Here is a 27,807-nt window from a genome sequence, read left to right as displayed (position 1 = left end):
TATTTTTGGATCTTTCTTCTTTTCCTCAGTTTTTTGGTAAAAGATTCATTTAATTTTGTGTGTAGTATACAGAGGGAATAATAATTTCCCTCTACAGTTCTGAGATTTTGGCTGAAACTCTGGTAAATGGCAGCCCACTCCAGTAGCCTTGCCTGGAAAATCCCATGGACGGAGGAACCTGGTGGGCTACAGTCCATGGGGTCGCAAAGAATTGGACACAACTGAGTTGACTCCACTTCCACTTCCACTGGTAATGAAAGACAGATTAACATGAGAAAAACAAGCTTATTAACATGTCTGATTTATGTATACATGGAAGAAACCCAGAGAAAAATGCCAAGATGGCTTAGAATTCAGGCTTAAATATCATCTTAACAGGGAAAGGGGAGAGGGGATATTGGTCCCTCAGGGGAGAGAAATTACTTTTAGGAAGACTGAATGGACTTTTATAAGAACAGATGGGAGGTATGATAGTTTGTGACAAAGTTTGTCTGACTGTAGTGTCAACTTCTAGTCTCCTCTCCTGTGATAAGAGTCAGTTTTCCCTGGTTGATGAAATTCCTGGGGCAGGGAGGAAGGAACTCCCCAGCTGAGTTCTTTCTTGAGCTTACCTCTTTGGGCAGATGAGAGGAGTTTGGAGGGAGCTGCTCTGTGGATTAGCTGTCTTTTCAAGTGTCTACAGCTCAAAATAATCTGTATACCAAAGTGACATGTTTTAGGGTGGTGTATTCTGTCCTTCCGTAGCTGGTTAATCTCATCATTCCTTTCTCTGAATATACCACAATTTATTTTACCATTCCTTTGCTGGATATTTGTTTCCATTTCAGTGTTAGAAATACTGCTGCTGTGAATATTTTGTTAACGTGCATTTTGGTGCACGTGTGCACAAGTTTCTTTAGGACAGTGTTAACTCAAAGTGTGGTCCTTTGACCGGCAGCATTGGTGTTATCATCTGTGCTGCTGCTGCTAAGTCGCTTCAGTCTTGTCCGACTCTGTGTGACCCCATAGACGGCAGCCCACCAGGCTCCCCGTCCCTGGGATTCTCCAAGCAAGAACACTGGAATGGGGTGCCATTTCCTCTTCCAGTGCATGAAAGTGAAAAGTGGAAGTGAAGTCGCTCAGTCGTGTCCGACTCTTAGCGACCCCATGGACTGCAGCCCACCAGGCTCCTCCGTCCATGGGATTTTCCAGGCAAGGGTACTGGAGTGGGGTGCCATTGCCTTCTCCATATCATCTGTGAGCTTATCACAAATGCACATTGATGGACCACACCCTCACCAGCTGCATGAAAAACTCTGGTGTCCAGCAGACTGAAACAAAATCTCCAGGTGAATCTTAAGCACATTAAAGTTTAAGAATCACTGTTCTGAGATTTATACCTTGGAGTGGATTGAGAAATTATAGGTGTGCATACCTTCAGCTTTATTTCAGTTTTCTAGTGTAGTTGTATCAGTTTATACTTAGGCTGGCAGTGTTTCAAAACTCTGTTGTTGCTCTGTAAAAATGTTGTCAAGAGTTTTAGGGTTTTGTTTTCTTTTACATGTCAGTATTTTCTGAGTTCACTTTTAATTGCAGTTGAATTTTGCCTTTTCAGACCTGTTGGGAAAATTGACTTCTTAGATTTACTGAAGACTTTCTAAAAGTATTATTAGAGAAGTTTTCAAACATTCTCAGAAATAGAAATAGTGCAGTGAACTAATAAACTGCATCCCCATTTACGAGTTAGTTATTTTTTTTCCATATTTGGCTTTATCTCTTTTCTTTGAAATATTTTAAGCCAGATCCCAGATATTCTTGTCGTTTCACCCCATATTCTCAAATGTGCATATTTGAAACACATACTATTTCTTTATATGATGAGAAAAACTTTTTTATTTTAAAAAGTTAGATATCATCATATTAAAAGCATTTACAAATTCTAAAGTAATGACACAGCACAGTTTTTAAACATTTGGGACATTATGAGAGGGATTTTGACATTGAACATTCAAACATTCTCTGTACTCTTCTAATATATTGAATTCGATAATTATACTGAATATTGTCTCTTTCACCAATAGAGTCAGAAATTTAACCTTCTTAAAATGATTAACTGGGTATTACTTTTGGGTGTAATTTTTTTTTGAGTGCTTAGAAATTTATCACTTCTCTAATGACTTACTTAATGACTTACTTCAGGGATCAGCAAACTTTCAGTAAAGGGCCAGATGGTAAATATTTTAGGCTTTGCAGGCCGTTGATCTCTGTTCCTTCTTGTGTAGTATGAAGTCAGCCATAGAAAATATGTAAGTGCATGTACATGACTCTGTGTTGCAACAGAACTATTAGTGGACACGGAAGAACTTTGAATTTCATATAACTTCATGTGTCACAAAAAATTCTTCTGGTTTCTTTCCCCAGGCATTAAAAAATGTAAAACTATTTTTGATTCAAGGGCTGTGCAAAGGCAGACTGCATTTAGCTCAAAGATTCAGTTTGCCAGTTACCCAGATACAGGTTCTTCACAAGAAAGTTTTAAGATAAACAGTAAATAGGCTGTAAGGTGTCAATTCCTTTCAGTCCTAAGGATTTATAAATCTTTCAGTATGTAATGCTGTATTTGATCCCTCCATTTGTAGGTTGAATTCCCCAAGAGACAGGAATATACACAGAAACAAGGAACTCCCAGCAAACTCTGTATAGCTGGGGAAATATTTAATGTAGAGTGAATTCCCTGAAGAACTGAATCTTTAAGGAGGTAAGAAACGTAGTTTCCAGAGGTCAGCCCCTATGGGAAAGAAAGTCAGTAACTGACTAATTGCAGATGTGTTAACAAAGTGGAGTTGGGTTATATTCTAGTGGTGAGGAATCTGATTTGTACATGGAAGTTAGCATTTCTTTTAGGCCTTGCTCTACTCAGTTCAATTCAGTTGCTCAGTCGTGTCTGACTCTTCTTGACCTCATGGACTGCAGCATGACAGACCTCCTTGTCCATCACCGACTCTGAGTTTACTCACTCATATTCATTGAGTCAGTGATGCCATCCAACCATCTCATCCTCTGTAGTCCCCTTTTCCTCCCACCTTCAATCTTTCCCAGCATCAGGGTCTTTTCCAAGGAGTCAGTTCTTGGCATCAGGTGGCCAAAGTAATGGAGTTTTAGCTTCAGCATCAGTCCTTCCAATGAATATTCAGGACTGATTTCCTTTAGGATGGATTGGTTGGATCTCCTTGCAGTCCAAGGGACTCTCAAGAGTCTTCTCCAACACCTGGGTTCAAAAGCATCAATTCTTTTGTGCTCAGCTTTCTTTATAGTCCAGCTCTCACATCCATACATGACTACTGGAAAAACCATAGCTTTGATTAGATGGACCTTTGTTGGCAAAAACGTCTCTGCTTTTTAATAAGCTGTCTAGGTCGGTCATAACTTTTCCTCCAAGGAGCAAGCGTCTTTTAATTTCATGGCTGCAGTCACCATCTGCAGTGATTTTGGAGCCCCCCAAAATAAAGCCTGTCACTGTTTCCATTGTTTCCCCATCTATTTGCCATGAAGTGATGGAACCAGATGCCATGATCTTCGTTTTCTGAATGTTGAGTTTTAAGCCAACTTTTTCACTCTCCTCTTTCACTTTCATCAAGAGGCTGTTTAGTTCTTCTTTGCTTTCTGCAATAAGGGTGGTGTCATCTGCATATCTGAGGTTATTGGTATTTCTCCTGGCAATCTTGATTCCAGCTTGTGCTTCATCCAGCCCAGTGTTTCTCATGATGATCTCTGCATAGAAGTTAAATAAGCAGGGTGACAGTATACAGCCTTGGTGTACTCATTTCCCAATTTGGAACCAGGTCTACCAGCTCTACTAGGAATACCATATACTAGTGATTTAACATCTCCTGCTAAACTTATATAAACTCTTACAGAACCAGCCTTTTAATTCTAAGTCAAATTTGATATGGTAAGCCATGAGAATTAAATTATGTATACATGATATTAGGAAATACTGCCAACATTGAGTCAGATTATTTGTGTACAAATATAGTGGGCAGAGTTTTACCCAATTCGTTTTGTGTGTGTGTGTGTGTGTGTGTGTGTATGTGTCTGTGTGGCTTGTGGAATCTCATAGTTCCCTAACCAGGGATTGAACCAAAGCCATGGCAGTGAAAGCCTGGAATCCTAACGAGTAGGCCACTGGAGAATTCCTGATACTAAACTGTTAATGTATAATGTATGCTTAGCTTTCATAATTAACTCTTTGTTGTGGTGGACTTAAAAAAATTGACAGTAACTGAAAATACTTTTAGTCAAACATATAAGATTTTAAAACTCCAGTTGCCAAAAGAGCATTTTTTAAAATCCTATCAAATTTTGTTAGGTATATTCTACATTTGATTGTGTATCTAAAAACAGTTATTTGGTAAAGAATTTAGTGTTTGTGATAGACATGTTAAATTTTCACACACTGATGAATTGAATTATTTTATTTATTGTCTATAAGAAATCTCTAAACATCAAAGCCATATTGTTTTTTACAGAAAACAAAATATTTAAGATTTTAAAGTATCAGGCTTCTATTTAACTTTTAATTTTTGTTTTAATTATTTTCATCTCACATTTCATGTTAGTACATTAGTAATGTACTACATGGAAAATAGTAAATTTACTCATTCAAGTGTAAGCTATAACTAGAATGGCACAAATATAATTTAAGTCTAATTCTAGGAGCTTAATAAATGTGACTGTTTTGAATACTTTGTCCCTGTATGATGTTTGGCCTGGTATTTTTTCTTTCAATGTATATTTTTTTGAGTTTCCAATTAAAAAAATCTTTTTTCATTTTGTACAGGGTATAGTGAGGAGAAATATGAGTATAGAAGAGAGGATATGCTTTTATTCTTGGCTGTATCTTCCTGTTTTCTTAGCTGTGTTCTAACAGCTCTGCTTTAGCCATTGCACCAGGTACTTGTACTTTCTCTTGCTCTTTCAGCCTTCTGGTTGGATATTAACTTTTCTTCTTTCGCTTCTTCAAGTCTCTGATTCCATGAGAGTGAATGGAATCATTAAAGATTTTAAAATTTAGTTAATCAGAATGATTGATAAAAGATTATCCCCCTTAGAGATAAAGTGCACACTAAACATTTTAGGATTTTATTAAAAAGTAAGTTCTCTAAGAATGTAATGTGCATATCATTCCCTGATCTTTTTTGAAAAACATATTTTTTTATGGTCGATGAGGGAGAATTTATACTATGATTTTCAGAAGAATAGGTACCTCACTCTGTCTGCTTCTCCTCATGTTTCTGTGGCTGAGTGGAACAGTAAACCATTTAAATGTGTTTTTATGTGAAACAACAACAGACAGGCACCAGCTATTGTTCACCAAATAACTATTGTATAGTTAGTTATTCAGTGAACTATTGTTCATTCCATCTTCTCCTACTTTCTAGAAAATTGTGTCACATATTTTGTGGTCTTTAATTTAGGCTTAATTCTGACAGTTGACAGCATGATAAAACATCCATGGTGTGTAGTGTGAGAGAGAGACCAACAGACTGACAGAGGTGGGGGGAGGGGAGAGAAAGAGAAATATAAGTGAGCCATGCTTTAAAAATGTCATCTAGCTAGCTCTTCAGAGCTGCTATTGTTAACTTGAGTGCTAAGGAGAGAATTGTGGAGAGAGAAAAAAAACTCCATACTTCATCACATTTGGGCATGAGGAGGGATATATTAGAGGGAATACATCACTGTTCATTCATTCAATAAATATTTGAATGTCTACTTTACTTTGCCTTGGTGTGCTGGAAAGTAGATATCCTGATATGAAACACGAAGAAGATATATTTTAATCAGCTGAATATTTTGTATATTTTATATTTGTACTTGAAAGTTCTAAAGACGTTTGACTTAAAGACTCTAATATGATTAGCTTCCTTGTAGTTCCTGAAAAAAATTTTAAGTCCGATTACTATACTAGTAGTAATTTTGTTCTCATTAACATTTTGAAAAGACTTGAGCTTTAGTAAAATTGAACTGAACCTTTAGCAAATTGTTTTTGGAATAGCTAATAAGACAGCAAATATAAATATGATAGGGACAATAAATGTGTCTTACAGAACCTGAAATGAAACAGGTGATAAACAAGTATAAGCCTTGTGGGCTGTATCCAGGTTGATAGTTTGTTTCTACAGCTTTGGTTATATGATTTCTGCACTTCCAAGGGAATTGAAAACATGTCTGTTTACAAACAAATATTTTGGGACATTGAGCTTATTGAGAATTTTAGTTATGTAAGTTTTTCATAGTATTTTGCTTTAAGCCAACAAGTGTGAAAAGTTAACTGTTGTGGTTAGAGTTCATTGTAATAATTCTAAAGTCTATTGTTTAAAAATTTCCCCTTGATTTGATTTCTTTGTTAATCTAGAGCCATGACAAAACTAACACTTAGCTTATTATATGTTATTACATATGAACCCGTAGACTAGTGGGCATTACTATATAGCTGTACCGTGTGTGTCTTGGATGAGAAACTGTGGCTCAAAGATACTTTTCTCCATCTAGTATGTGAATTCCCAAAGTAAATGCCATTACGCTATCCTCTGCCTCTCCTCCTCCCTCAACTGAGAGAATATCCCAGAGCAGAGGTTACTGTCCTTTATATAAAAATCAATTAACTGTGACTGTTGCTGAAGTTCAATTTCAGAAATGCCTTGCATATTGTTGTGATTTGAATATTTGTGCCCTGCCCCCAAATTAATATGTTGAAAACCTAATGGCCAAAGTGATGATGGTATTAGGAGATAGGACCTTTGGGGTGGGATTTGGTCATGAAGTTAGAGACCTCATGGAAGAAATTAGTGCCATTGTGAAAGAGGCTCCAGAGAGCTCCCTAGCCCCATCCACTATGTGAGGATACAGTGAGAAGTCTGCAGCCAGGAGGGAGGGCCCTTGTGCGACCGTGCTGGCACCCTGACCTCCAAAACTACGAGAGAGAAAATTTTTGTTATTAGCTACCTTGTCTCTGGTATTTTGTTCCAGTAGCCTGAATGGACTAAACATGTCCCCAAAATGCAGAGACTGATTTACTCTTGGCACTGAGGCATTCTCCTCCTATTCTAATAGTGAACTTGTTTCCATCAGTGAAGGATAAAAACTCATTCCTTCCCTTGGGCCTTTGTCTGTGTTTTGGTCATTCAGTATCCTGTCTCACTGCCCTCCTCCCCCTGTGGGGATATGTGGCCATTTTGAGGTTCACTGATGAAAGAAGATGTTCAGTATATTGAATTTAACAGGACTCATTTGTACTTGTTAAACTACTGATCCCTAGGTTCTTATACTATTATTGGCATACTTACTCGTTATGAATTAAGGACATCTTGTTTGTATTACCATATGAAATTTAATTTTCCATGAGAGCTGACCTGTTGCATACTACTGTAGTTTGTTTACTTTTCTAACCGTTCCCCTTTTCCAACCGTTTAATAAGAGCAATCAGTCATAGCCTATGGTTCTTCTCTTCCCCTTTTCCAGTAGTTTAATAAGTGCAGTCAGTCGTATCCTATGGTTCTTTTGTTCCCCTTTTCCAACTGTTTAATAAGAGCAATCTATCATATCCTATTTGACTTTCTTATGTAGATGGATTAATTTCTTAATTCAGTCATACAAGTTTAAGAAGGAAGATTTATCTTATTTGTCTTCCAGAGAAAAGATCCATGTTGCTGTGGCTGTGCTGGGTCTTTGTTGCTGTGCACAGGCTTTCTCCAGTTGTGGCGAGTAGGGCTTTCTCTTTGTCACGGTGCATTGGCTTCTCATCGTGGCTTTTCATTGTAGAGCATGGGCCCTAGGGGGTGGGGCTTTGAGTAGTTGTGGCTGTCAGGTCTAGAGCACAGGCTCAATAGTTATGGCACATGGCGTGTAGGATCGTCCCAGTTCAGGGATTGAACCCGTTCCTGCATTGGCAGGCAGATTCTTTACCACTGAACCAGCAGGAAAGCCCCAAGATCTTTATTTTTTAATGAACCTGTGACTTGCCATGTTAGAATTACCTTTCTTATATAATATAGGGCTCATACGAATTGCTGTGCCAGAGAAGCCTTCTCTGTCACTTGTGGCCCACTGTTAAGATCGTTCCTTTATCACATTTGTCAGTTATATGTAATATTCAAAATAGTCGAGACAATAAAGAAGCCAAAATGTAAGATGAGAGATAAAGCTAATGGGATATTTAAGAGAGTTGGGTGGAGGAGAGAGAAAAAAGTTGACTTAGAGTTGATTGATAAACTAGAAGACAATAAAAAGAATAATAAAAGGAAACAAAAGTAAAAAGATGGGCATCTTTGCAGTATTGTTTTCTAAGATTGTGAGTATGTCAAAGACATAAACATTTTTACATGTTTTTCTTGCATTTTATGACTGCAATTGCTTTTTGAATATTGAAGGAAAATTATTGAATCTCCAGTACTTAATCTTTCTGGGTTTCTGAACGGTTTCCCAAGCATGGGAAGTACATGTGTTAAGATGTCCAGGAATGGGTCCTAGTATGGATTTTGATTTGCTTGTGGTTCCTGGTGTATGTTCTTAATTCTGGCCATTGATTTTGTAGAATTTTGCCACTGTACACAAGGAATCTCACCTTTTCTTGAAAACAAACAAGTTCAGAATAGATCTCCTATAATTGTTGTATGGTTATTACATTAGGTTGGTGCAAAAGTAATTATGGTTTCAGACCCCTGAATTTTAAATCGTTATAACTAGGCTCAAACACATCTTTATTAATCAAAATAGGAACCATTACAGTCAACACAGTTTTGCCAATGAGAAATAAAGTTTGGTTATTCCTGTAGCCTAAAAATCCATGCTTCAGGATTCAGCAAACTCTTGGAAAACATTTTCTGCCTCCTGCTGGTTGTGGAAGCATTTTCTCTGCAAAAAGTTGTTGAGATGCTTGAAGAAGTGGTAGTTGGTTGGCAAGAGATCAGGTGAATATGGTGGATGAGGCGAAACTTTATAGCCCAATTCATTCAACTTTTAAAGCGTTGGTTGTGTGACGTCTGGTTGGATGTTGTTGTGGGGAAGAACTGGGCTCTTAACAAGTTCTGGCTGCAGGCGTGCAGTTTTCGGAGCATATCATCGGTGTGCTGAGCATACTTCTCAGATGTACTGATTTTGCTGGGATTCAGAAAGCTGTGGTGGGTCAGAGGAGCACCAAACCACCAAGCAGTGACCATGACCCCTTTTTGGTGCCAGTATGGCTTTGGGAAGTGCTTTGGACCTTTTTCTTGGTCCAACCACTGAGCTAGTCATTGTATAAAATCCACTTTTCAACACACATCACAATCTGATCAAGAAATGTTTCGTTATTGTTCCATTATTGTTCCAAATGGTTCATTATTGCGTAGACTAAGAGATGATGACACTTCAGAACAACAATTTTTTTTTTTGGCAACCAGCTCATGTGGCACCTACTTTTCGAGCTTTTTCCCTTTCCAATTTGCTTCAAATGCCAGATGACTGTAGGATGGTTGACGTTGAGCTCTTGGGCAACTTCTTATGTAATTGTAAGAGGGTAAGCTTCGATGATCCTCTCAGTTGATCATTGACAATTTTTGATGGCTGGCCACTGCGCTCCTCATCTTCAAGGTCTTGAACCATCACTGTGCTATATGTTCATTAGTAATTCCTGGGCCAAATGCATTGTTGATGTTGCAAGTTGTCTCTTCTGCTTTATGACCCAGTTGCAACTTGAATAAGAAAACCACTTTTTGTCTAATATCATTTCCATAGTCTAAATTGCATATAAAATATATAATAAGTAATAATTCATTTAGCAAAAAACATAAAGCAAGAAATGGTTATTAAAATGATGTATAACTTAACCACATTTAAGAATGTATTCCAGTATTAAATGCAAAGTTCAGTAATGCAAAACCACATTCACTTTTTGCACGAACCTACTAGCTTTTTTATGTATATCGTATTATAAATTATTAGTTTAATTGGTTACAAATGCTTATGAGAGAGATCTCATGGTAGATGAATGAATTGGGGAATGTAGTGAGAAGAACCCTAGTTCTGGCCCTCAGTTCAGTTCAGTCGCTCAGTCGTGTCCCACTCTTTGCAACCCCATGAATCACAGCACGCCAGGCCTCCCTGTCCATCACCAACTCACGGAGTTCACCCAGACTCACGTCCATCTAGTCAGTGATGCCATCCAGCCATCTCATCCTCTGTCGTCCCCTTCTCCTCCTGCCCCCAATCCCTCCCAGCATCAGAGTCTTTTCCAAAGAGTCAGCTCTTCACTTGAAGTGGCCAAAGTACTGGAGTTTTAGCTTTAGCATCATTCCTTCCAAAGAAACCCCAGGGCTGATGTCCTTCAGAATGGACTGGTTGGATCTCCTTGCAGTCCAAGGGACTCTCAGGAGTCTTCTCCAACACCACAGTTCAAAAGCATCAATTCTTTGGCACTCAGCCTTCTTCACAGTCCAACTCTCACATCCATACATGACCACTGGAAAAACCATAGCCTTGACTAGACGGACCTTTGTTGGCAAAGTAATATCTCTGCTTTTGAATATGCTATCTAGGTTGGTCATCACTTTCCTTCCAAGGAGTAAGCGTCTTTTAATTATGGCTTTAATTATGGCTGCAGTCACCATCTGCAGTTATTTTGGAGCCCCAAAAAATAAAGTCTGACACTGTTTCCACTGTTCACCCATCTATTTCCTATGAAGTGATGGGACCAGATGCCATGATCTTTGTTTTCTGAATGTTGAGCTTTAAGCCAACCTTTTCACTCTCCACTCTCACTTTCATCAAGAGGCTTTTTAGTTCCTCTTTCTGCCATAAGGGTGGTGTCATCTGCATATCTGAGGTTATTGATATTTCTCCCAGCAATCTTGATTCCAGCTTGTGTTTCTTCCAGTCCAGCATTTCTCATGACGTACTCTGCATATAAGTTAAATAAACAGGGTGACAGTATACAGCCTTGACGAACTCCTTTTCCTATTTGGAACCAGTCTGTTGTTCCATGTCCAGTTCCAGCTGTTGCTTCCTGACGTGCATACAGGTTTCTCAAGAGGCAGGTCAGGTGGTCTGGTATTCCCATCTCTTTCAGAATTTTCCGCAGTTTATTGTGATCCACACAGTCAAAGGTTTTGGCATAGTCAATAAAGCAGAAATAAATGTTTTTCTGGAACTCTCTTGCTTTTTCGATGATCCAGCAGATGTTGGCAATTTGATCTCTGGTTCCTTTGCTTTTTCTAAAACCAGCTTGAACATCTGGAAGTTCACGGTTCATGTATTGCTGAAGCCTGGCTTGGAGAATTTTGAGCATTACTTCACTAGTGTGTGAGATGAGTGCAATTGTGTGGTAGTTTGAGCATTCTTTGGCGTTGCCTTTCTTTGGGATCGCAATGAAAACACCTTTTCCAGTTCTGGCCCTACTGCTGACTTGTTTTATAACTTCTGGCAAATTTTTTTACTTCTCTGGATTTTCTTATCTGTTGATGTAGATTAGAATAGATACTCTATTCACACCCGTTCACATTCTTATAAAATTGTTTCTAAACGGCATGGGAATAATTATAGTGAACATAGGAAAGTGGCTTTTTTAAAAACAATACTGGAGGGCATTGTTTGAACCTTGTTTGTTGTTAGTTGCTCAGTCATGTCTGACTCTTTGAGACCCCTTGAACCTGTCCTTCACTATCTCCCAGAGTTTGCTCAGACTTCGTCTAAGTCCATTGAGTTAGTGATGCCATTCAACCATCTCATCCTCTGTCACCCTCTTCTCCTCCTGCCCTCAGTCTTTACCAGCATCAGGGTCTTTTCCAGGGAGTCAGTTTTTTGCATCAGGTGGCCAAAGAATTGGAGCTTCAGCTTCAGTCCTTGCAATGAATATTCAGGACTGATTTCCTTTAGGACTGACTGATTTGATATCATTGCTGTCCAAGGGACTCTCAGGAGACTTCTGCAGCACCACAGTTCGAAAGCTTAGGGCTTCCCAGGTGGCAGTAGTGGTAAAGGACCTGACTGCCAATACAGGAAATGTAAGAGAGTTGGGTTTGACCCTGGGTCAGGAAGATCCCCTGGAGAAGGAAATGGCAACTGTCTCCTGTATTGTTGCCTAGAAAATCCCGTGGACAGAGGAGCCTGGTGGGCTATAGTCCGTAGGGTAGCAAAGAGTCAGACACAACTGTAGCAACTTAGCACATACATAGCCTTGTTTATGGTCCAACTCTCACATCCATTCATGACTACTGGAAAAACCATCGCTTTGACTATATATGGCCCTTTGTTGACAAAGTGATGTCTCTGCTTTTTAATACACTGTTTAGGTTTGTCATAGCTTTATTCCAAGGGGCAAGCATATTTTAATATCATGGCTGCTGTCACCATCTGCAGTGATTTTGGAGCCCAGCAATATAAAATCTGTGATGGTTTCCATTCCCCACCCCCCCATCTCTTTGCCAAGTGATGGGACTGGATGCCATAATCTTAAGTTTTTTTAATGTTGAGTTATAAGTCAGCTTTTTCACTCTCTTTCACCTTCATCAAGAGGCTCTTTAGTTCCCTTTCTCTTTCTGCCATTGGGGTGGTGTCAATGAAGCAGAAGTAGATGTTTTTCTATAATTCTTTTGCTTTTTCTGTGATCCAGCGGATGTTGGCAGTTTGATCTCTGGTTCCTCTGCCTTTTAGATCCAGCTTGTACATCGAGAATTTCTTGGTTCACTTACTGTTGAAGCCTAGCTTGAAGGATTTTGAGCATTATCTCGCTGGCGTGTGACATGAAAACCTAGCATAATGCTATGCTAAGTCACTTCAGTCGTGTCCGACTCTGTGCAACCCCATAGACGGCAGCCCACCAGGCTCCCCGTCCCTGGGATTCTCCAGGCAAGAACACTGGAGTGGGTTGCCATTTCCTTCTCCAATGCATGAAGGTGAAAAGTGAAAGTGAAGTCACTCAGTCATGTCCAACTCTTAGCGACCCCATGGACCGCAGCCCACCAGGCTCCTCCGTCCATGGGATTTTCCAGGCAAGAGCACTGGAGTGGGGTGCCATTGCCTTCTCCTAGCATAAAGCATATAAAAATATTCACACTGTAAGTATTTTTGTTTTTTCTAAAACCAGGAGGCAGAAGAGACAAATTATACTCTTCCCCCACTTTTTAAACTACAAAGAAACTTTCAGGACATATTTAAAGTGCTTGTAGAACATTTTATGAATCATTTCAATGTGCTCATATGTAACTTGAAAAAATAAAACTTCTTTGGATAGGCTTTCATTTATTCCATTATTTGAATGTCTGCAGTGTGTCATAATAGGCATACTAATGGCTCTGTGACGAGAAAAATAGACCATTTCACTTAAAATTGTTTCATTTCCTTTTTCCATTCTCATTGGAAATCATCTTTTTAAAAAGATAATATATGAAAAAAGAATAATAGACTTGTCACAAGTGGGTACATGGTAGAAAATAATGAGTTTTCATAATGGACTTAAAATGTAATCCTAACATAAACTGAGCTCTTCAGTAATGTTCATTATGCAAATTGATACACACTGATGTTATTTTGTAGGTTCTCAAGGATTGTTTTTGATGATTTTTAGGATTCGAAATTTGAACATTTACTCTGGTGGAAACGCTTGTTGAGCAGAGCAAAAAAGGTGTTCTACTATCTTGTCTTGTGGAAACATTTGCTTTGCTGTCATTTAAATTTTGTTAGAGCTATTTTTGTCTTTTAAGTAGCTGTCATTTTTAAACAATACAGGTTTTACCTAAATGTTTCCCTTTGGCTTTTTGAGCATCTTTTTTCGTGTAGTAGAAGTTTTGCCAGTTAGAAACCCATGATAGTTAGAAGACAGTCTACAGCTCATCTTGTCTGTTGGTTTGTTTTTTTTTTTTTCAAGGTGAATTGCCTTGCATTTTCTGAGGAAATTTTTCAAATCAGATAATCCTGTATTTGCCAAGCTCTGAACAAGTCCTATTGGCAAATGAGATGTTGCTTTATACACTCCATACCTTTTCCTGAATGTCATGTATATTATGACACTTGCTTATGGAAGTTGCTCTGTTTACCTTTCTTTTTATTGCATGTTTTCTTTTTATTGGCATGTTTAGAATTTTATCTTTAAACTGAATTTCTAAGAAGACAAAATGCAGTTTATTCATGCAAACAATGCTTAGGACTCTATTAAATTGCAGTTACAATTACCAGTAATTAGAATTTTCCTTATCTGCCTTTAATTGTGCCAGTCTTGCCTTTTAGAACTCAGGTCACCTATACAATTAATTCACACATGCATTTAGGTATTTACTGAGTCTTGACTCTAGATCTATCTAGATGATGGGGCAGAGTGATTGAATAGAATATTTAGAAGAATATACAACTTCTGCCCCACAGGTATTATCAAATTTGGGAGATTAAGTCTACATAGAAGAAATGTAGTAGCTCCTTATATATATATATATATGTGTGTGTGTGTGTGTGTGTGTTAAAAATGGAATATAGTAGGACAGAGGACATGGTTTCAGATTCTTTTAAAAGGTCTTCTTTTTTAAGAGGTTTTTTTTTTAAAAGGTTAACCTAGACTTAACCCATCTAGTCTTGAAGGGATGGGAGTAGATCTTTAATAAGAGAAAAGGCATTTGGATTTAAGAGCAAAGGCATAGAGGTATGACTGGGTGTATTCTATTGGAAGAAAGGATTAAATTGCCTTCACTAAGTTAGTATTAGGTTAATAGTGATTATGTAAAACATCTAGTGTAGGGGAAAATGAAGAGTCCTAAAGTAAGGCATGTAAAAGATGATCCCAAGTCAGAGTGCTGTGGTAGAAAGCTTGATAGCTCAGGCATCGGAAGAGCTAATTTCTGTTACTTGATTTCTTTGCACTTAGGCTAGTCTTTTTAAATGAGCAGTTTAAACGAAGACAGTCTGTAGACTCTTTTAGCTTAATATTCTTCATTTCTGTTATTGAAGATAGGAGATGGCAACTACTGTTTTGTGTTATTGTACTTGAAGAGATTGATGTGGCAAATTGAGGTCACCTGCTGTAAAAATCTCTTGAATACGTTCCTTTGTCATTGATTCATTTCATTGTTTGTCACATTCAGTGCACATATACCTTAGAGAGTTTTACACCTATTGATAATTTCCTTCTGGAAATTTGTGTTAGTTAAATTACCTAATGGAGATTAGAAGGAATAGAGCTTTGTTTAAGGCAGTGTGTAGATAAATAGTTTTGACTTTGGGTAACTTGGGAGTGCCATCTTTGGGTAGAGAAATCTATACCCACGGGGTATTACAGAAGGGTGAGCACACCTTGGGAGGGGCAGACTATTTGGATTTTTATAAAGACTGAAGTAGAAGAGTCCTAAAGTCAGGCATCTATTATATCTTTACAGCAGCCAGCACAGTTTATCTTCCTATTCTTTTTCCCCTGAATTCTGGTAGTGGTTGAGAGGATAGCTTTTCCACTGTGACCCTCTCTGATGTCTTTATTTTGTTTATGACTCAACTAATAAGCAAGTGCGTTAGATGACTTGTTTGTTGTAAAGTTGACAATTTGATATGTAAATCTCTTAATAGGACCTGATACTTTATAATCTTCTGTTTTGCCCAGCAAATTCTGATTGTGGAAACAGATTTTTTCTGCTGATTGCTGTACACTGTCTCCCCATGTCTGAGGCAAATTGTTTCTAGGACTCCCAAGGGCACCAAAATCCACCTATGCTCAAGTCTTTTGTATAAAAATTGGCGTATGTATATTTGTATATAACCTATGCACACTTTAAATCATCTCTCGATTACCTGTAATACCTAATACAAATGCTGTGTAAATAGTTACCAGGGAATGGCAAATTCAGGTTTTATTTTCTGGAATATTTTCCTTCTCGGTATTTTGATCCCAGTGGTTGGATCTGTGGCTGTGGAGCTTGCTTATACAGAGGGCCAACTGTGTTTAGCAGACTTGGGTGCAGGAGCAATCCTTTTTGCTTATAGAAGGAAACAATGTACAAATGCTAAGTAAATGTAGGGTTGGGCCAGAGGGGATACTGAAGACTGTAAAGAAGAACCTTTTTGCCTTAGTCATCAACGTGGAAAAGGACAGGTATTCACAGTTTACTCGTGCTGTTCATGTTTAATATATAAAGTAACTTTGATGTCGCAGGTACATCTCGTTGAACTGTTGCAGGACATTTTCCTTTAGTCTGAAGGATCTGAATTTTACCATTAAAGAATGCCATTTTAGAACTGTACTGTTTTAAGAACTTCATGGAAAATAAGTGAATTGTCTTGAAGTTGAAAAAGAATGTCAATAAGTAATAACCACTGTTTATTGAATGGCTACTATGTTTTTTGGCACTTTACATACATTTTTGTAATCTTTAATCCTTAATCAGATTGCCAATATGTAAGTGATATTAACATTTTATAGGGGAAAAATCAGACCTGGAGAACTTAAGTATTAGATGCCTTCCCTTGGGACACATAGTCTGTAGTAGAAGCCACGTAGCCAGGTTTGTACCCGTGTCTTTGGGGTCCAAAGACTGTTTTCACTGGACCATTAAAGCTAGTAAGGAGGATGGACACACAAGTGAGTGACTAGAGTTCCATGTGCTCTATTGCAGGATTGGAAGTATCATCAAAGTACAGAAGAAACAAAAACGGAGAGGATGATTAAGTCAGCTCTGAGGTGGAGCATTCTGTAGCCTTTAGAGAAAGACTCTTGGGAAAAGGATGATCCCTGAGTGCGGCTTTGACGACAGCCTCGAAGTTCTATAGGGTAGAAGAGAGAATAATAACATTAATGTTTCAGTACCTCTGTGCTTAGTGTTAGTTGCTCAGTTGTGTCCAGCTCTTTGCACCCCTGTGGACTGTAGCTCGTCCATGGAATTCTCCAGGCAAGAATACTGGAATAGGTTGCCATTTGCTCCTCCAGGGGGTCTTCCCTATCCAGGGATCGAACCGGGTTTTTTGCATTGCAGGCAGATTCTTGACTGTCTGAGTCACCATGGAAGCCCCAGTACCTCTATACTTAGTTTTAAAAGAACAGGGTGATCTAGATCATTTCTGCTGTTCATTTTCTTCTTGCATCCCAGTCTTTTTTGTCCCTTTTATACACAGCAGAATCATGCCATTCTCATCTCAGTTTTTGCTAGTTGTGTTGTTTTTGCGTTGTTGACATTTCTAATACTGTAGCAATAATTTCTACAATTGTTTTATGATGCTGCTGCTGCTAAGTCCCTTGAGTCGTGTCCAACTCTGTGCGACCCCATAGACGGCAGCCCACCAAGGCTCCCCTGTCCCTGGGATTCTCCAGGCAAGAACCCTGGAGTGGGCTGCCATTTCCTTCTCCAGTGCATCAAAGTGAACAGTGAAAGCGAAGTCACTCACTCATGCCCGACTCTTAGCAACCCCATGGACTGCAGCCCACCGGGCTCCTCTGTCCATGGGATTTTCCAGACAAGAGTACTGGAGTGGGGTGCCATTGCCTTCTCCAACGATTGTTTTATACCTATTCAGTTAAATGATAACGTGTAGTGTGCTACCTTGTGTGCGTGTAAAACACCACAGCTTTTTTTGGTTAATCTCTTGGTTGAGTCTTGAGTCTTTGAACTTTTGAGGATATGAATTTCTGGAGTCCTACTCCCCCCCCCCCCACCCCTTTTTAAGAGTTCTGAAGACATCTTTCCCATCCTTCCCCACACGTAAAATGTGTGTATTATTCTGTGGATAATTCTGAGACCAGTGTTATTTCTGCCATCCTCCCCCTTAATTGTAGACATCTTATGTTTTCTGTCTAGATATTCACTAGGATACTTGGTAATTTTGTTCTGATCTTTTGATCAAGTCTCTTTGAGAGAACCGGTTAGCCCCTTGTTTTCCATATGTTTCATCTTTTTTTCAAATTACTGTCATCTGTTTTTCATACGTCTGCTTTCCATGTCAGTGATGTCACTGCTAGCTATTTCTGTCTCATTCTGATTCTTCTGATAGTGGTTATCGTTACAGGTTTATTATTTAGTTCATGAACTATGACAGCTGTTTTTTGAGTTAATTTTCTAAGTTGTCTAATTCATAGGCCTTTTTATTGTTTTTGTTTTCCTTAAATAGATTTCAGTGGTTAGGTCCTGTAATAAATTCTTTATTATTCATCAAACAGTGGGGCCAATTCTAGTTGTCCCTGTTGTAAGTGAAGACAGTATGGGGGTTGGGGTAGGGTAGAGTGGGGGACTGGCAGAGGAAGAGATCTGAGGCAGCCTATAGCTTCAGCTAAGTTCCTGTGGAAACCTTTTCACTTGGCTTATATGTTCTATGCTCTTCTTCCTTTAAAATAGTTTTAAAAATTAAACTAATGTAAGATATATGTATATTTCGAAAATACAGAATACATCTAGTCCTACAATAAAAATAATTGGTTTCTTGCCTCAGCCTCCCCCAACTCCCAGTTTTTATTTTTGGGGGGACGGCTGTTTTCAACACCTGTAGGTGTTGCTTGTAAAATTTACTTTGGTTGGTTATAAAGACTACTATTTTTCTTACTACATATTACTAAGTAGTAAATATTACTATTGGTAAGAAATGTACCTGTATTCCTGTTTTTAATTTATTTTAAATGCTAGCTATCAACCACTTGTCACGGAAGGTGAGGATTTTCACATCACCTGTCTTTATTTTTATGCTTCCACCTTTTGAATGTCTTTTTAAATGACAATTTGCTTGACTTGATACTCATTGTTTTTGACTGTGGATTGAATTTCTTTTTATGTATTTTGTTTCATAATGAATAATTGCCTCATCTATTTGCTTACTTCATTTTTTAAGGTCCTATCAGTTTTTCCCAAACTTGCCCGAAGAATTATAGAACTGTCTAAGTACAGTACTGTTTCCACATGATTGAACACATCAAGGAGCCTCATCAGTTCACTCCCTGCCCCTCCCTCCTCCCCTACATTTCCCTCTCTCCAGTCCCTCCCCTCCCCTCCCCTCCTTCCCCTTCCGTGTCCTCTGCCTCCCGCCCCCCCCTTCTCCCCCTTCTTGACCAGCTACAGAACTATGCAAGGAGTTTCCTTCACCTTTCTCCTATGAGAGAGCTTGTTGCCTTGATCTTGGTGTCTTTCTCATTTTCCTCTTCTGTGTATTCCCTTATTTTAGTGGAGCATATGTGCTAAAAGTTTCTTAACAATGCACATAGGAAGGAAAGGTTTTGATGGTTTTTTTTAAATCAGGGAAATATGTTTTTGTCAATCAAGTATGAGTATGTGTAGTTTTTGTATACAGTCTAAGTGAAATAATTTTCTTTTAGAATTTGAAGTTATTGCTTCACATGTGTTTTTTCAAGTGTTGCTGTTGAGAACACTAGCGCCATTCTGATTCTGAAAAGTGGACTAGACTCTCCAAAAATACTAGTTTCATGAAAGACAGAGTGTAGAAGTCTGGGAGGCTGTTTCAGATATTTTATATTGATCGTTTTTCATTTTAAAAACTTGCATTTATTCTCTTTCCCTAGTGCTCTGTTATTTCGTGGTAATATAATTTGGTATGGCTCTTTTTTTTCATTTGTTGTATGGGTACATTCTTTTGGTCTGGTATACTCAAACTTCAGTTTGGGAAATTACGTCTTTGACAGTTTCTTTCCCTTTTTTCAATTGTATTTCTAGCTGATTAGATGTTAGGCCACCTTGGATCAATCTTTTGATTTTATTTACTCTCCTGTTTGACTTTTGGTTTTACTTCCTGGGAGATTAAAAAAATATGTGTAAAGTAATGGTTAAGAATTAGGCTCTGGATCCAGAAGGCCTGTTTGAACTCATTGCCAATTTCTAACTGATCTTATGTAAGTTAATTACCTTTTGTCTTTTTTATTTGTAAAATAGGATTAATACTAGTGCCTAACTCAACGATGTAAGGATAAATAAGTTGCTGAGATGCTTAGATCATTTCTTGTTATATAGTAAATGTTATTGTTATTAACAGTTGGCATCATTATTACCTCAAAGTTAATACTTTAACCATCTATTTGAATTCTTAGTTTCTGCCAGAAGTTTCAATTTTCCAGAGCTTTTGTTTGCTTCTCTGTTCCTAGTTTATATATAGCCTCCTGTTCTTGTTTCATGGATGCAGTATCATCTTGAATTACTGGGACAATTGAGGAAATTTGGAAATAAATTCCAGTATGTAAGATGTACACCCAAACAATATGTAGAAACACAATTAAATAGATAAAGCAAAAATAGAAATCTTTTAATTATAAGGTTTGGGTGGGGGGATCAGTAATGCCGAAGTTTGTTTTCTACATTGATTGTATTATCAGAGTTCCCTTTCTATTAGTTTTGGTGTACATCTCGTTAGAGGCTTTTCCTAAATTTCCTTGTTGTTGTTCAGCCACCAAGTCGTATCCAACTCTCATGACACCCACAGTATGTCATATCAGGGAGCACAGATGTCAGCTTGCCCTTGTGTTGGTGATACTAAGTTTGGACTTTTAAGCTAATGTCAGCCAGTTTCTCCATTTTAAAAATACCTTTTAATCTTTGTTAAGTAAGTGATTTCAGTTGATATTTCAGAATGTGTAATTATCCATCTGTAATTTTGAATTTTTTAAAATTTAAAATATTATAATTTATTATATCATGCATTTTGATGTTTAGCTTGTCTGGATTTGACCAGGAGAAGCCCTTTCAAAGTGGCTTCTGTGCCTTTTTGTGTCTGTTTCTGAACTCTTCCTTAATCTGGAACAAGATATTCGAGGTTCACTATTTCTTGGTGCCCCAGACTTAAAACCAGCCATTTCTTCAAGCATCTCTGGTTCCTTTTTTGGGAGGGGGAGGGGGGAAGATATTTAAAAACCCAAGATCTGGGAGTAGGTCCTTTTTGCTACTGAGTGTCATTGATTCTAGGCTCTTTTAGAGAACTGAGCTAAATAAGTTTGTGTGTATATTTTTGTTTGTATCTGTTTATATACATTGAGTTCATTTGTTTTCATTTATATTTGCCTTTGAGCTTCCCTGATGGCTCAGACATCTTGGAATGTGAAGTCAAGTGGGCCTTAGAAAACATCACTACAAACAAAGCTAGTGGAGGTGATGGAATTCCAGTTGAGCTATTTCAGATCCTGAAAGATGATGCTGTGAAAGTGCTGCACTCAATATGCCAGCAAATTTGGAAAACTCAGCAGTGGCCACAGGACTGGAAAAGGTCAGTTTTCATTCCAATCCCAAAGAAAGGCAATGCCAAAGAATGCTTAAAGTACCGCACAATTGAACTCATCTCACACGCTAGTAAAGTAGTGCTCAAAATTCTCCAAACCAGGCTTCAGCAATACGTGAACCGTGAACTTCCAGATGTTCAAGCTGGTTTTAGAAAAGGCAGAGGAACCAGATATCAAATTGCCAACATCCGCTGGATCATGGAAAAAGCAAGAGAGTTCCAGAGAAACATTGATTTCTGCTTTATTGACTATGCCAAAGCCTTTGACTGTGTGGATCACAATAAACTGTGGAAAACTCTGAAAGAGATGGAAATACCAGACCACCTGACCGGCCTCTTGAGAAACCGGTATGCAGGTCAGGAAGCAACACTTAGAACTGGACATGGAACAACACTCTGGTTCCAAATAGGAAAAGGAGTATGTCAAGGCAGTATATTGTCAGCCTGCTTATTTAACTTATATGCAGAGTACATCATGAGAAACACTGGGCTGGAAGAAGCACAAGCTGGAATCAAGACTGCCAGGAGAAATATCAATAACAGATATGCAGATGACACCACCCTTATGGCAGAAAGTGAAGAGGAACTAAAGAGCCTCTTGATGAAAGTGAAAGAGGAGAGTGAAAAGGTTGGCTTAAAGCTCAACATTCAGAAAACGAAGATCATGGCATCTGGTCCCATCACTTCATGGGAAATAGATGGGGAAACAGTGGAAACAGTGTCAGACTTTATTTTTGGGGCTCCAAAATCACTGCACATGGTGATTGCATGATTGCATGAAATTAAAAGACGCTTACTCCTTGGAAGGAAAGTTATGACCAACCTAGATAGCATATTCAAAAGCAGAGACATTACTTTGCCAACAAAGGTCCATCTAGTCAAGGCTGTGGTTTCTCCAGTGGTCACGTATGGATGTGAGAGTTGGACTGTGAAGAAAGCTGAGCGCCGAAGAATTGATGCTTTTGAACTGTGGTGTTGGAGAAAACTCTTGAGAGTCCCTTGGACTGCAAGGAGATCCAACCAGTCCTTTCTAAAGGAGATCAGTCCTGGGTGTTCATTAGAAGGACTGATGCTAAAGCTGAAACTCCAGTACTTTGGCCACCTCATGCAAAGAGTTGACTCTGATGCTGGGAGAGTTTGGGGGCAGGAGGGGAAGAGGACGGAAGAGGATGAGATGGCTGGATGGTATCACAGACTCGATGGACATGAGTCTGAGTGAACTCCGGGAGTTGGTGATGGACAGGGAGGCCTGGCGTGCTGCTGGGGTCGCAAAGAGTCGGATATGACTGAGCGACTGAACTGAACTGATGGCTCAGAACGTAAAGAATCTGCCTGCAGTGCAGGAGACACACCCTGATCCCTGGGTTGGGAAAATCCCCTAGAGAAGGAAATGGCTACCACTTCAGTATTCTTGCTTGGGAAATCCAGTGGACAGTGGAATCTGGCAGGCTACAGCCCATGGGATCACGAAAAGTCGGAAGCAGCTGAGTGACTAACACACAGACATACACACATTTACTTTTACTAGAGACTTTTCCCTAATCCTTGTTTGTTTTTAACCTTTAAATACTTGTTATTAACATTGTTTAAAAGTCTAAAACTTTATTAAAAGGTGGACCCAGGAGTACCTCCTTCTTTGAGTTTTTCTTTCACTACATTCTCATTTACCACCTGTAGGTAACGTGTATAAACTTTAATTTGAAATTTATCCTTCCTTGTATTTCTTTTTGCAGATACACACATACATGTGTATTCTTATTTACTCTTTCTTACACAGTAATGAGTATAACATATGCCTGCTTTTCCACATTGTTTTTTCCATTTAATTTAGCTTGGACATCTCTTGATATCAGTTTATAGAGGTTCTCATTTTTAAAAAATATTTGCATAGCTGTTCCCATTGCATAGATGTGTAAATGCGTAATTGTTTATTTACCAAATCTTTTATGTGTTTCCAATATTAGGCTGTTTCAGAGTGTCACAGTAAATTACTGTGTGTGTTTTAATTAAAAGATAAATATTATCTCTTTAGGTTCTACGATGAGTAAGCTAGGATCAGTAGATGGGCTTCCTGTTTGGAGTCTCAAGCGGTTGCAGTTGGAAATTGAGATTGGAGTCATCTGAAAGTCCAAGTGACTCAACATCTAAGGAAACTCACTTAGTATGCCTGGCGATTGATATTGGTTGTTAACTCTGAGCCCAGCTTGGGTTGTCAGCTGAAGTACCTACCATGACTCCTCTGTGTGCCTGGTACTTCCAGAGCATGTCACCTGGGTTCTGAAAAGAAATGTCCCCAAAGTGAACATTCTAAAAGGCTCAAATGGAATCTGCTAGACTTCTTAAGGTTTATCTCAGAAATCCCAGAGCATCAGTTATGTATTCCATTGATCAAGTTATTAAGGCTGACTCATACTCACGGGGAGGAGAATTGGACTCCTTATGTGAGGAACAGGATGCATGAAATTGATAGCAGCTATTCTTGGAGATTATATACCATAGTCCACTTAAAACTCAGCATTCAGAAAACTAAAATCATGGCATCCGGTCCCATCACTTCATAGCAGATAGATAGGGAAACAATGGAAACAGTGACAGACTTTGTTTTCTTGGGCTCTAAAATCACTGCAGATGGTGACTGCAGCCGTGAAATTAAAAGACGCTTGCTCCTTAGAAGAAAAACTATGAGAAACCTAGACAGCATATTAAAAAGCGGAGACATTGCTGACAAAGGTCCATCTAGTCAAAGCTATGGTTTTTCCAGTAGTCATGTAGAGACGTGCGAGTTGGACTAGAAAGAAAGCTGGGCACTGAAGAATTGATGCTTTTGAACTGTGGTGTTGGAGAAGACTCTTGAGAGTCCCTTGGACTGCAAGGAGATCAAGCCAGTCCATCCTAAAGGAAATCAGTCCTGAATATTCATTAGAAGGACTGATGTTGAAGCTGAAGCTCCAATACTTTGGTTACCTGATGCGAAGAGCCAGTTCATTAGAAAAGACCCTGATGCTGGGAAAGATTGAAGGCAGGAGGAGAAGGGGACAACAGAGGATGAGATGGTTGGATGGCATCATCGACTCAGTGGATATGAGTTTGAGCAAGCTCTGGGAGTTGGTGGTGGACAGGGAAGCCTGGTGTGCTGCAGTCCATGGGGTTCCAAAGAGTTGGACACGACTGAGCAACTGAACAACAACAGTCTTGTTATCTAAGTCAGGTCCAGTTATAGTTGAAGTTTTTCAGGTGCAGTTCCTCCAGTATGGCACCTTGATAACAGTTTCCCTTGATCTAAAGACGTTTTCTGAGATCTTTATTTCTCCATATGGCTTTGAGTTACTGTCCAGTATCTTCTCATTTCCGCTTGTAGGACTCCGTTGAGCATATCCGGTAGGGCATGCCAGTGATAACAAACTCCTTCAGCTTTTGTTTATTTGGGAATTTCATTTCTCCCTCACTTTTGAAGAAGTTTTGCTGTATATAAGATTTTTTTTGGCTGAGGTGGGTCTCAGTTGCGGCATGTGGGATCCACTTCCCTAACTACGGATCAAACACTCATGGGGGTGTGGAGTCTTAGCCACTGGACCACCTGAGAAGTCTGTGAATATAAGATTCTTAGTTAATGGTTTTTTCCTTTCTCCACCTGCCAGCTGCTTTCTGGAATCCAAGTTTATCATGAGTAATCTGCTTATAATCATATTGAGGATCCCTGTTTTCAATAATTTTTCTTTGTCTTTTGAAAATTTGATTATAATATGACCTAGTTGGCCTCATCTTACATGGAGAATGTTGAGTGTCTCACATGTTTATATTTGTGTCTTTCATCAAATTTGGGAAGATTTCAGCCATTATTCAAATATTTTATCTACTCCCTTCTCTCTCCTTCTGGAACTCCCAAATGTATATTTTGGTCTGCTTGTTGGTGTCTCACAGGTCTCATACCCTGTTCACTTTTTTCGGTCTGTTTTACTTTTCTGCTCCTAAGACATGATAACTTCATTGTCCTATCCTCACACTCACTGTTTTCTTTCATCCTCTTGTTCAAATCTGCCTTTGAATCCCTCTAGCGAGTTTTTCCGGAGAAGGCAATGGCAACCCCCTCCAGTACTCGTGCCTGGAAAATCCCATGGGCGGAGGAGCCTGGTGGGCTGCTGTCTGTGGGGTCACACAGACTTGGACACGACTGACCAAAAGACCATGGGAAGATGGCAAAGTAGAATGCACTCAGGGAATCTACCTCCCCACCTAGGCAAAAACTGAATGGGTGGAATTTGTTTGAAGGAACTATTTTGGAAGTCTGCAGTCTACTGAAGGCTTGCAACTTCCAGGGGAAGGAAGGCTTGGACAATACACTGTGGTTAATTTCAGCTCTTAGCACAGAGGCAGTTGCCCTTCCCCTCCATTCCCAGCCAGAGGGCAGGCAGTGGTGCACTTGTTCCTGGCAAAATCTGATTTTCAGAGTTACCACATTAGATTTAAATGTTCAGTTTTCAGGAAGGAAAAAAAAAAGTTATACAAATGAACAGGGCCATTCACGGGGGGGGGGAAATCAGCAGAAACTGTCCCTGAAAAAGACCTGATGGCAGATATACTAAGAAATAAACCTTTAAAATGCCTGTCTTATATGCTATTATACATGAGGGGGGTTCAGGATGGTGAACATGTGTACGCCTGTGGCGGATTCATGTTGATGTGCGGCAGAACCAACACAATATTGTAAAGTAATTAGCCTCCAATTAAAATAAATAAATTTTAAATAATTAAAATGCCTGTCTTAGAGATGCTCAATAAAGGTGTAGAAAGTTAAGAAAATGACAAATGAGCAGAATATCAATAGAGAACAAATAAAAACCAACAAAAAATTCTGGAGCTGAAAAGTATAATGTCTGTCTTATCAGCTCAGTCATGTCCAACTTTTTGAGACCCCACAGACTGTATGCAGCCCACTAGGTTCCTCTGTCCATAGGATTCTCCAGGCAAGAGTACTGGAGTGAGTTGCCATTTCCTTCTCCAGCGGACCTTCCCGACTCAGTTCTTCTGCATCGCAGGCAGATTCTTTACCATCTAAGCCACCAGGACTGAAAAGTATAATAACTGAAATGAAAAACTCGCTGCTGCTAAGTAACTGCAGTCGTGTCCAACTTTGTGCGACCCCATAGACGGCAGCCCACCAGGCTCCCCCATCCCTGGGATTCTCCAGGCAAGAACACTGGAATAGGTTGCCATTTCCTTCTCCAATGCCTGAAAGTGAAAAGTGAAAGTGAAGTCACTCAGTCATGTCCAACTCTTCGCAACCCCATGGACTGCAGCCCACCAGGCTCCTCCGTCCATGGCGTTTTCCAGGCAAGAGTACTGGAGTGGGGTGCCATTGCAAGTCTTACATTTAAAGCTTCCAAACAGCTTTTCAGGTTTTCTTCTCATATACCTAACACAATACCAAAAAAAAAAAAAAATGCACAGTTAAAACACAGCAGAAACAATTTCAAAAGGCTGATGAAATATAACTTATCACAAAAGGACAATATTCTTAATATACAATGAGCTCTTTAAAAATGAGGATAACCAAACACCTGTTAGAAAAATGGGCAAAAATGTTCGACATCTCACCAGAAAGATTAGCAACCAACCCTTAAACAAATGAAAAACTGAACAGTGTCAGAATGTAAGAAGCGCTTTCCTCTCAAGAAGTTCTGTTTATTTCTTTACTCTCATTTTAGTGGACTTAGGAGGGAGGAGAGAAGTATGTGTTTAATTCACTGTTTTCTAATTAAAAATCCAGGTGGTTCTTTGTACATACTGTTTTCTCTCCTTGGGCTTTGTATCTCTACACTGATATCATGACTCATCCCAGACAGGCAAGAACACAAAAGACTGGCAGTCATTCTTGGAGAGGCTGTGGAGAAACAGGCACTTTCACACATTGCTGGTAGGAGTACTAAACTGTACAACCTCTACAGAGGGTAATTTCAGAATATCTAAGTAGATACATGTGTAATCTCCTCATGACACATGTAATCTACTAATCCTGCAATCCCATTTCTAGGATCTCTCCCTGAGGATATACCAGCCAAAACACCAAAAAACACACAGCAGCAACCTTATCAACAGACGAGGATCTTGATGTTTCATCTGTGGAATTTCTGATTTAAGAGAAGAAGCTACCAATTTTTTTGGTAGAGAAAAGGAGATTTGTAGGAAGGGCCCTTTTCTGTACATAGATATTTATTTATTTATTCCCTTGTTTTCTTTCCTTCTCCTTGCTGTACCTGGTGTCCTCAAGCCAATCTGTTTTGGGTCTTTTTTTCTCCTGTAGTGAACTCTTATTCTTCTACTCTCATTGCGAAGCTGTATTTGCTTGGTTACACGACATGGGTTGGAGACTTGGGAATTTCTTTTATTCTGTTTATTAGTCCATTATTTTAACCTCATGGTTAACCTCATCACTGGCATGGAAAGTTATTGGAGGTATAGGTTCTTGAGTTTTTTGAGAATTATGTAGTGAGAATTGGCTTCTGCAGACACTTAGTATGTCTGTTTTCTCAGTCCTGTCAATTCCGCCCATCTGTTCATCTGCTGTCTCCTTTCAAGTTCCTTACCTTATTTTGTTATATTTATTTTCAGTTTAGTGGGTTTTAG

The 27,807-nt window shown here is 39.0% G+C and overlaps 1 protein-coding gene and 1 long non-coding RNA gene across 3 annotated transcripts in view; both read left to right on the top strand.

The window, feature by feature from the left end:
• ZNRF2 (zinc and ring finger 2) overlaps positions 1-27,807 on the top strand; it is a 93,429-nt gene that overhangs the window by 26,020 nt on the left and 39,602 nt on the right. The gene's annotated exons all lie outside the window — the stretch shown is intronic.
• On the top strand, positions 11,198-26,659 carry LOC133246185 (uncharacterized). Its single transcript, XR_009735937.1, has 2 exons — positions 11,198-21,171; positions 23,216-26,659. It is a non-coding gene; the product is annotated as an uncharacterized LOC133246185 (long non-coding RNA).

Source organism: Bos javanicus, chromosome 4, assembly GCF_032452875.1.
Source record: "Bos javanicus breed banteng chromosome 4, ARS-OSU_banteng_1.0, whole genome shotgun sequence".
NCBI classification, from domain to species: Eukaryota; Metazoa; Chordata; class Mammalia; order Artiodactyla; family Bovidae; genus Bos; species Bos javanicus.
Note: the sequence above shows the minus strand (reverse complement) of the source record. Positions and strands in the feature narration are given on the sequence as shown.